We start from the raw sequence: 8,964 nt of genomic DNA on the forward strand, positions 1-8,964 counted from the left end.
CATATTATTTTACATCTCTCTAAATATAAAAGTACAAACATTCGTAAACATATCTCAGTTAACATTCCACTCTCATTTGACAATTCGAAACAGGGACAGTACAACTCTAGTCAGACTATTAAATGCTAACGCAGTGAACCATTTTATTGTCTTACCCATCAACTGGAATATGGCATCGAGGAAATGCAATCTATAACGTGATTAACTAAATATATCAATAGAATCAACATACCATGAGATTAAAAGTTTATGCTGCCATAGATTGACTCTGAATAGACTGTTACTTAGTGACTTTAACGTTTCTCAGGCAATAATACCGCAACATGACAACATTGAACATTATTATTGATCTATCATCATTCATCAAACAAATCATCGCGCCTAGTTTATTTAAAATCCTTCCAAATCAAGAATCACGCAATTTTAAGGCGTTCACATACTAAACTGACTGTTAAATTTTTGTTAGTCTCTTAATTTAAAACCATTGAATGGTTTTAGACTCGTGGCGTCAATATTTTATATCTCGTGCCATTCAAAAACATCACGTTAATAATTAAGATTTTAGGAGCTAGTGAGGTGATTCAACAATCTTACATTTTTAAGACTGCTTTGGCGACATCATTGAAAATTGTTATATTTAATTGCTCCTTAAAACTCTTAGATGAAAGAAAGTACAGCGAAAAAAAAGTGTCCACATCTCAATAGAAAAATCAGAAAAAAACATTACTTTTATGTCAAACAAACAGAAACTAAAATGTCCTCAAATTACACTTCATGTACAACCGGGTACTAAATTTGTCTTCGTTGTATCTAAAACTAAGTACACCAAGATCGAAAATATACACTACCTTCAACATAATCATAATATAAAAGACAACATTAATGTCATTTTCTCAATCGAATACTAAATAAAATTACTACACCCAATAGTTACGTAACCGTGTCCGAGGAACGAAAAGACGCTGGGAACTGCTATCCAATGTAAGACAAGATTTTGAAAAATAAACCCTCCCTTTTTGAATGAACTGACCCTTTTCCTTTCTTAAGGTCACAGCTCATTACAGCCACCCGGCACCCGACCAGCACAGCCTCGCCTCAAGCGGTTAGTATTCTTCATATGGATTTGTATGGGCATGCTCACTCGCGAGGTTGCCACGCGCGGACACACACGCTTGCGATGCGGCGATCTCCAAAACCCTCCCCCCCTCCCCGCCACCCTCCCGTTATCCCCCTACTCAGAAATTCGTGGACCGCGTGAGGTCCACTCGTTGTCAATACGCCGTCCGCGCGCGTACCTCCTGTCGACAACGCGGGGGGACAGTCGCCTATACCGTACTAATTCATGTCGATAGCGCCGCCATCTCTTTAATCTAACCTAAAATAAAACAGATTGTTGTCGTTTGTTTCGATAGATGTCACTGAAAGCTTGAGATCACAAAATTTTATTTTATTAAAAAATATTTTGTCGTTGATAATTACCGCAAAAATGAACTTTATTTTCGAAATTGACAATGCGTATTGTAATTTCTAATATAAAAGTCACATAATTGTATCCGCTCAGTCGTTACAATATTTTTTGTGTAGCAACCCTCTATGTCAGGCCAGGCGTCTATTCGCGCTCAACAAGGACAAGATGGCTACGTTGCAATCGAAACTGGTGCTCAGACCACATAAAAAGTAAAGACAGTGCTGCAAACGGAAAATTGAGCTGGTTTTAAATTAAGAAGACTGAATTTCAAGCGGTCTCATTTCTCTTTGCAGCCCTGTTTTTTAGTTTTTATGTGGTTTGAAGCTGGGAAGCAAATCCAGTAAAGTAAAAGAATACCTGTGACTATTAATAGCTATACGTATGGATGGATATATACATCAAATGGTACTAGTTACGAAATGCAGACGGCCGCTTAACCGTCTGCATGAATGAGACGAGAGAGGCTCTCTTTCCCCGTATATATATTTACTCTTTGCGACAACGACTGGACGCCACAAGTCGAGGCGGTGCTTGGTCGGGTGCCGGGTGGCTCTAAGGAGCTGTAACCTTTAATCCCCCCCCTTCCCCTTTTCCATTCCCTTTTTTGATTTGATTTGATTACGGTTAGTCGGTAAGGTCGGTAGAGCTAGTCGTCGAGAAGCAAACTCACGAAACTCATAGCTTCATACAGATGTAGTAAATAATCCTTCTATCGTATTTTGTCATGCTGCTTTGTCAGTCTCAGTACCTATCAGACAGCGTAGGGAAATATCGCATCGCGAAAATCAACTTAGATGTCAACCACTCCATACCGCAATCGATATAGAGTGGCTATTATAACATCTAAGTTAAGATTTTTTTATTCGATTTTTGTTTGCACTACATTCTCTATATAATTCGGTCAGTGGTGTATAACATCTCATTGTGATATTAGATATACTTCAAACTCATGGTTAGACATTTGTCACGAATAAAAGTAGCCATGTTCCGAATTTTCACAATGGGAGCACAATACACGTAACAAGGCAGTAGATCGACTCGGCCGTATTTTTTGAAATTTATACCTACGGCTACGCGGAGCGCTAGGGTTGGCGACTACAAAAAGTAAAACAGACGTGTGTAGATTTTTATTGCATGTGTGTAGTTTTAGGTGTAGGAATAAAACATATGTTAATTTTATGAATTATTTATTTATAATTAATTATAAGTTGATAATAGAAAAAAAATGCGTCTATTGCGGCAAGTTCGAAGGACTGGTTGTTGAATTTTATGACAAAAAAAAACATTCCAATGAAGTTTTTTAAAAAAAATTGGGAAACAGGGACACGGTAGGGGCGACAGGTTTATTTCTTTAATTTCTTTGCAAATAGACGCTAAAGTTTTTGCAATTCATGTGCTTCCTTTTCAACGTTGACTGGAATCTTTCCTCCATTTTTCAATAATTCACGAATCATCGGGAGGTATGACCAGGAGATTTGAGCACGAATCTCCTCCTTTTGGAGGTTTTGATGATATTCGTGTAGAGCAGTGTTTAATCAACCTTTTCATGACACGACCCCTTTATTATAAAGAAATATTTCGCGATGTACTCGTTTATCCGTCAGTTAAAATTAATCAATGGGTGGTGAAACAGCCCCTAAGTATATTTGTTTAGGTAGGTACTTAACAAAATGTAAACAATCGAAGTATGTTTTAAACTAATACGTTTTTAAAAATGTGGATTATTAGTTCAAATTCATAAATTCGTTCGGATTTATATTTTGATAGAAGATTACCTAGACATATACCCCTTATATCAATAAAATTTAACAAGCCTATGTTAATAACAAGGCTGTCCCTTTCTAACAAATAAAATGTCGAAGTGACAGTAAGACAAACGAATTTTATTTGCCATTTTAACTAAAGATTTGATTGTCATATGAATAATAGACTTTAATAATAAAGTACCTAATAGGTATTAATTTTACCTTTCAGCATCATAATGTTGGTTTTATCACCGTTGAATTTAGGCACCCGCAAACACGTTGTCGTGACGCCGCCATTACTAAATAAAATATTATAGTACCTAGTTACTTTGTACCGAGCGCGGAAACGAAACGGGGGCGAATAGAGCGGGCGGCGCGGCACAGCACTCGGCTAGCGACCGGACTGCGCGGCGCGCGGCGTGGCACTGCGTAGTTTTGTCTTGCGAAGATTGGTTAGCGGCCGTGTAAATGACGCTTGGCTGTGTGCGTGCGTCGATTCGGGCGCTAGTATGAAGTCAAATTACTGCCTTGTTACGTGTATTGTGATGGGAGCGAAATATTTACTACATTTGTAGCTTATAATAATAATTAAAGCTATCATCTTGAAATTGGTAAGGCTTTTATAAAGTGCCCTTTAGAAATAGCTTCCATCGATAATCCTCGGTGCTGCTAGACCGAAATAGCTCAAGAAAAGATAGCATAGCGGTTTGCGTTGCTCTCGACTTGCGGAGGAACTACCATGCCCCCAGATTGGGCAAGGACATAATGGTTTAGTTTTCAAAATTTTGTCTCTTCATTCACAACCAAGGCACGAAAGAATAGACTAGAATACATTCGAAGAAAAACGAATAAAATAGAAGTTTGTTGATGAATGGTCCAAATCGTTGACCTCAATATTGGTTCAGAAAAAAAAGGAGATCTCAGGGTGACCAGAAATCACATAAGCTGAATTATCAGAAACGTGCACTCTAAAGGGAAGAATATTGATAGGAAGAAGAGGCGAAAAATCTGGCCCTCAAATGTATGCGGAATCGGTAATTTTGTATGAAGGGTGGGCCAAATTTTGTGCAGCTGAATATATTTTGTGCTATCTTTCTAAAGCGCTCATCAGTCAAAACACAAAATTAAAACAGTGTAGGTTTTTAGATTTAAGTTCTGATCCTAACCATATCCAAACAAACAAAAGGTCATATACACCAAAGTTTGCTTATACTTTTGTCGAAATAAAAATGGATCAGCTTGAACCTTCTATTAACAAAAAAAGGTAAATGAACCTCTTTCAAATTCCAAAAAAAAAATAGAAATGTGTCGGCCTTAAACCGAGCCTTGGAATAGTAATGTTCCCATATCTTTCGTTCCTCTTACAATGCATCTAAGGCAGCTTTACTCAACCTTTTACTGTATGAACCACTTTGTTATAGCTATGCTTCAGCCGGCCATAGCATATTTATTTACGTTGTTAAGTCAAAATGGTTGATATTGTCATTATGTCAGATGAGCCGCTAGAAGCCTGGCCTCAGGTTGAGTAGAGCTGAACTAAGGGCAGTTGAGATTAGCTCAGAAGCCGAAACTGACGTTGTGGCTGAGATTTTTTGACGCGAGCGCCGAACGGGGCGAGTTGGGGCCCGTTACTCGCAACCAGTTTGACACCTGTGGACAAAATTGACGTACAATCAATAAGATGGACTTAATCAAACCCTCAAACAGGCTAAATGACGTCTGAAAGACGTCCACTGCTGCACATAGATAGGCCTCCCCAAGGCTCTCCACTCAGGCCGGTCTTGTGCTTTCCGCATCCACCGCGATCCCGCGATCTTAACCCGTTCGCGTCTCCCGGTCCGCGGACGCCATTCGAGAACCTTCTGACCCCATCGGTCATCTGTCCTGCGAGCAATGTGCCCCGCCCACTGCCACTTCAGTTTCGCAATTCTTCGAGCTTGTCAGTAATTTCTGATATTCATTATCCCGCAGAGAAACCACGAGCATAGCCCTCTCCAATTTTCCACAAATTTGCAGATGTCTGTGAATATGGCTTCTGTTTCCATAGTAACTTTAAAATAATTATTATTAAAATTTAGATTGGTTACTGACATACTGGCAAAAAAACATTTTTAGACTTCTTATTGGTTGTGCTACAAGATACCATGCAACCATACAAGTTTGTAGAACAACTGAAAGTACTTTATCCTCGTGCCGCCCAATGTACAGTCAGCTGCAAAGAAAGATACGATATACCGTAGTAGGGACAGATGTCTCTGCAGCTGACTGTACAGCACATTGTACAATGTGACACTTAGCATAACCGCCCAGTCTTAAGCCATAAAATTTTGAGTCTAACTACATTGCACAGTATATCCTTTGCAGTTAGGACGTAAAAATGTTGTCTTATACGTTGCACACTAGGCGTTAAGCTGATCTCGCGCTTTTTTCTTAGACGGCACGAGACTATAGGTTTAGATTCCCCAACCATTTGCATGGAAACTTGTAAAAATAACCAAACTAACCTGTAAAGGCACAGCTCGGGAGTCATCTCTCGTGTCCTTGCACGGCGTGCTGCAGCGGACAGCGGGCGAGCCGCGCGTGCGGCCCGCGCGTTGGCCGCGCCGACCGGCGTCGACACCGCGAACGACGCGAGCGACGCGATGCTGTCGTCTGCTGACGGTTGCGGCAGCCATCTGAATAAGTAACTGTTATTAACATGGTGAATTATCCTACAATAAATATCGCCACTAATTTAAGAAAGAAAGAAAGAAAGAAAGAAAAATTATTTATTAACGGTCCCAACAGTACCACCACCAAACACAAAAAAACAATTTTTTTTTTATATAATATAGGTTTAGCAAAATTTATACTGGAAATAATGTTCACAAAGTTCACCCAGATAATTATCGATTTAAAGGTGCGAGCTTTTTTTTTAAAGTAGTGACGATATCCTATACTAAAGGTGCGGCCACATGCAGTCGCTCATCGCTCGTTTGCAGCGATAAAACTGGTAACGTGACCCATTTTGAAGGTAATTTTGAATTTCCGCGACTCAAAAAAGTAGCGTCAAGTCACCGCGCCGAGCAGCAGCCACAAGATGGCTTCCTGCAGGAATGATCTTGGCCTGGAAGCTGATTTCTTAATCTCATTTAGTAGCAGTCGTGGCAGTGGTGCAAATAAAACAAATTGGAGTGAATGAAATAAAAACAGTGTTTTGCCGAAATCGAAGATGTTTTTTTTCCAGTGATAAAATTTTCAGCTTTATCGCTATATGTCACGTGACCAGATTTGACGCTGGAAACGAGCGTCGAGCGATTTCATGTGGCCGCGCCCTAAATGCGGCCAGTTCGTGTGTGTACGCTAATTATGATGATTACTACGATTATGATACTCTGCTAAATTATGAACAGTGGCGAGTGGCTCACCAATCACGATTCGCAATGGTATATCAACATACTTGTCCCTCTCTGCCGGCGGGTAGAGCGCGACGGCGTGCCGCCAGCGATACACGTGGGGTACTGGGTGGGGCTGACGCGGCACTCTGACACCGCGTCAAATACTAGTCGATCCATCTTGGTTGGTGCCTCGCTGTAGAGACAAACATGATTCACCTGACTGCAAAATTTTGCTAGGCTATTCTTGAATGCGGCTATAAGGCGCGTTTCCATCAGAGATGTGTGAGGATGTGATGCGAGGAATGTTTTCATGAACCTATAACGCGTCATTTACCTATCCTCGCTCCGCTCAGCTAATCAGCGCTGTGCGAGGATAGGTAAGGTAGGTAAATGATATTCCAAAAAATATTACAAATGAAACGGATACAAAATACAGATCTATTGTCAAGAAGACATTAATAATAAGGCGTATTATAAAGTGAACTAAGATGAAAAACCGGCTTCGCTCGGGTAAAATTAGACCATAATAAATGTTTTGAATTTTTTGCCAGTAAAGACTGTCGTACTATCGAAAAATCTGACGTATATTCCCAGCCTTAATTATATCACAAACACTTTAACGGCTAACCTACGTATCGGTATTTCAGTAGATATTTCTCCTAAATCTTATTGCCCAAATAACTACGTAGTCAGTCCCAAAGTTCTGTCACAAATGAAAATATGATAAAAACAAAAGTACCAATCAGTTTTTAATAAATTATATACAATTTAAAGTACATTTAATAAAAAATAATTTAAGTACTTAAATTATTCAAAATGACTTCTTTGTTTTTATACAGGCCCTTAATCGGCGCAGCCAGTCGTCTATCGCAGCACGCACCATTTTCATGCCTATTCAGCGACTGCTTTTCTTAAGATGACTTCAGGCTCTCCAAATTTTTATGGGGTTTAGCACAGACCTTCCCTCTAAGACCTGCCAAATTTTTAAAGTCCAGAGGATAAGGTTCGGACTGGAGGAAGCCAATCTTCGTGTCTTATAAAGTCGATTTTTTGACGGCCAAACCAGGCTTGAGTGGTCTTGGCTTTTGCGTGCTGGCGCAGAATTCTGCTGGAACACAAAAATTATGACCTGAAAATAGCGTGTTGGGCAGATCTTTGACATGCTTATCCAAAACCGTCTCTTGGTACACTTTCGCACTGATTTTGATCCCTTTTTCGCAAAAATGAACCTCAGTTGGCCCGTAATAAGATCAGAGAATACTCTTCAGAGCTCCTAGCGTACACTCTATCATATGTTTATTGTACTTCTCTTCAATATCGAAATTTCGTCCTGTAAAGGGATATCACGGTGTCGATTTTTCGCGTACCGCTTTAACAACTTCCGGGATCTTTTAAACCTTATTGTTTTTAGACGGGCATTAAGTAAGTGCCCACTCTATTTTTTGTATGCTCGCAGACTAAGATTCGTTTGAAACCTTTTTGACGGTTTTCTACTGACACCATCTGCAAAGCATCAACTTCTGTTTCGGACAGGATTTCTTGCTATGCGTGCCTGATCGCTTTGATCCTGCTGGTGTTTGTACGGAGCGAGGCCGGCCAATTATTTTCTTGTCTCAACACTGGAGACTTATTGTACCTGTCAATCGTACGGTACACAAAACCTAAGCGTTATATTACATTTTTGAGCAACTTGAAAATGGTACTTGGCGAGTGCCCACAGCGTGCAATGCTAAAACAGCTATTCGGTTTTCTTTCAACGTCCACTCCATCGTGAGAAAATTGCAGCGAATGACTGTTTATTGTTTTAAAATAATTGACAAACATTCAAAAATGGAATTCAATCAAATTTTCTTAAATCATGTTTTAAATTTAAAAATAATGTGCCAGTGACAGAACTTTGGACCGATACGTATGTCTGTCTCATAATCAAAGAAATTAGACCTAAAGGGCCCATATAAGTACGATCCGTCTGTACGATCGATCTGATGAAAATCGACGAATCGTACCGTGTTGGGGCTTTAAAAGGTCACAATGGAGAACGAAATGCAACCTGTGACACGTGATGACGTGACACTCACGCCACTTTGATGTGATGACTTTGAATGTTTACTTCGCAACGCCATTATATAACTCAGTAATTTATTCCATTTTTTATTGAAAATACTCGCTAAATCGAATTTTCTACCTACAAGTTGTCGACTCGGAACAAACGTCAACAACTAAAGATAGTTATAGTTGAAGGTAGTTGGTGATAGTTTTGAGTTTTGATAAGATCCATTCAAGTTTTCCGGCAAGACGTTTCGTTTTACACAGTCACATGAGTCACAGTTCTTTGGTAATGGTACTTTTTTGGCGTGACGCACGCGATGTGTTG

The 8,964-nt window shown here is 39.8% G+C and overlaps 1 long non-coding RNA gene across 1 annotated transcript; it reads right to left on the bottom strand.

The window, feature by feature from the left end:
* Positions 1 to 4,547: 4,547 nt before the first annotated feature.
* On the bottom strand, positions 4,548 to 5,806 carry LOC141435709 (uncharacterized). Its single transcript, XR_012452217.1, has 2 exons — positions 5,718 to 5,806; positions 4,548 to 4,863 (listed from the first exon to the last, which is right to left on the bottom strand). It is a non-coding gene; the product is annotated as an uncharacterized lncRNA (long non-coding RNA).
* Between the last annotated feature and the right edge of the window lie 3,158 nt (positions 5,807 to 8,964).

Source organism: Choristoneura fumiferana, chromosome 15 (assembly GCF_025370935.1).
Source record: "Choristoneura fumiferana chromosome 15, NRCan_CFum_1, whole genome shotgun sequence".
Classification (NCBI taxonomy): domain Eukaryota; kingdom Metazoa; phylum Arthropoda; class Insecta; order Lepidoptera; family Tortricidae; genus Choristoneura; species Choristoneura fumiferana.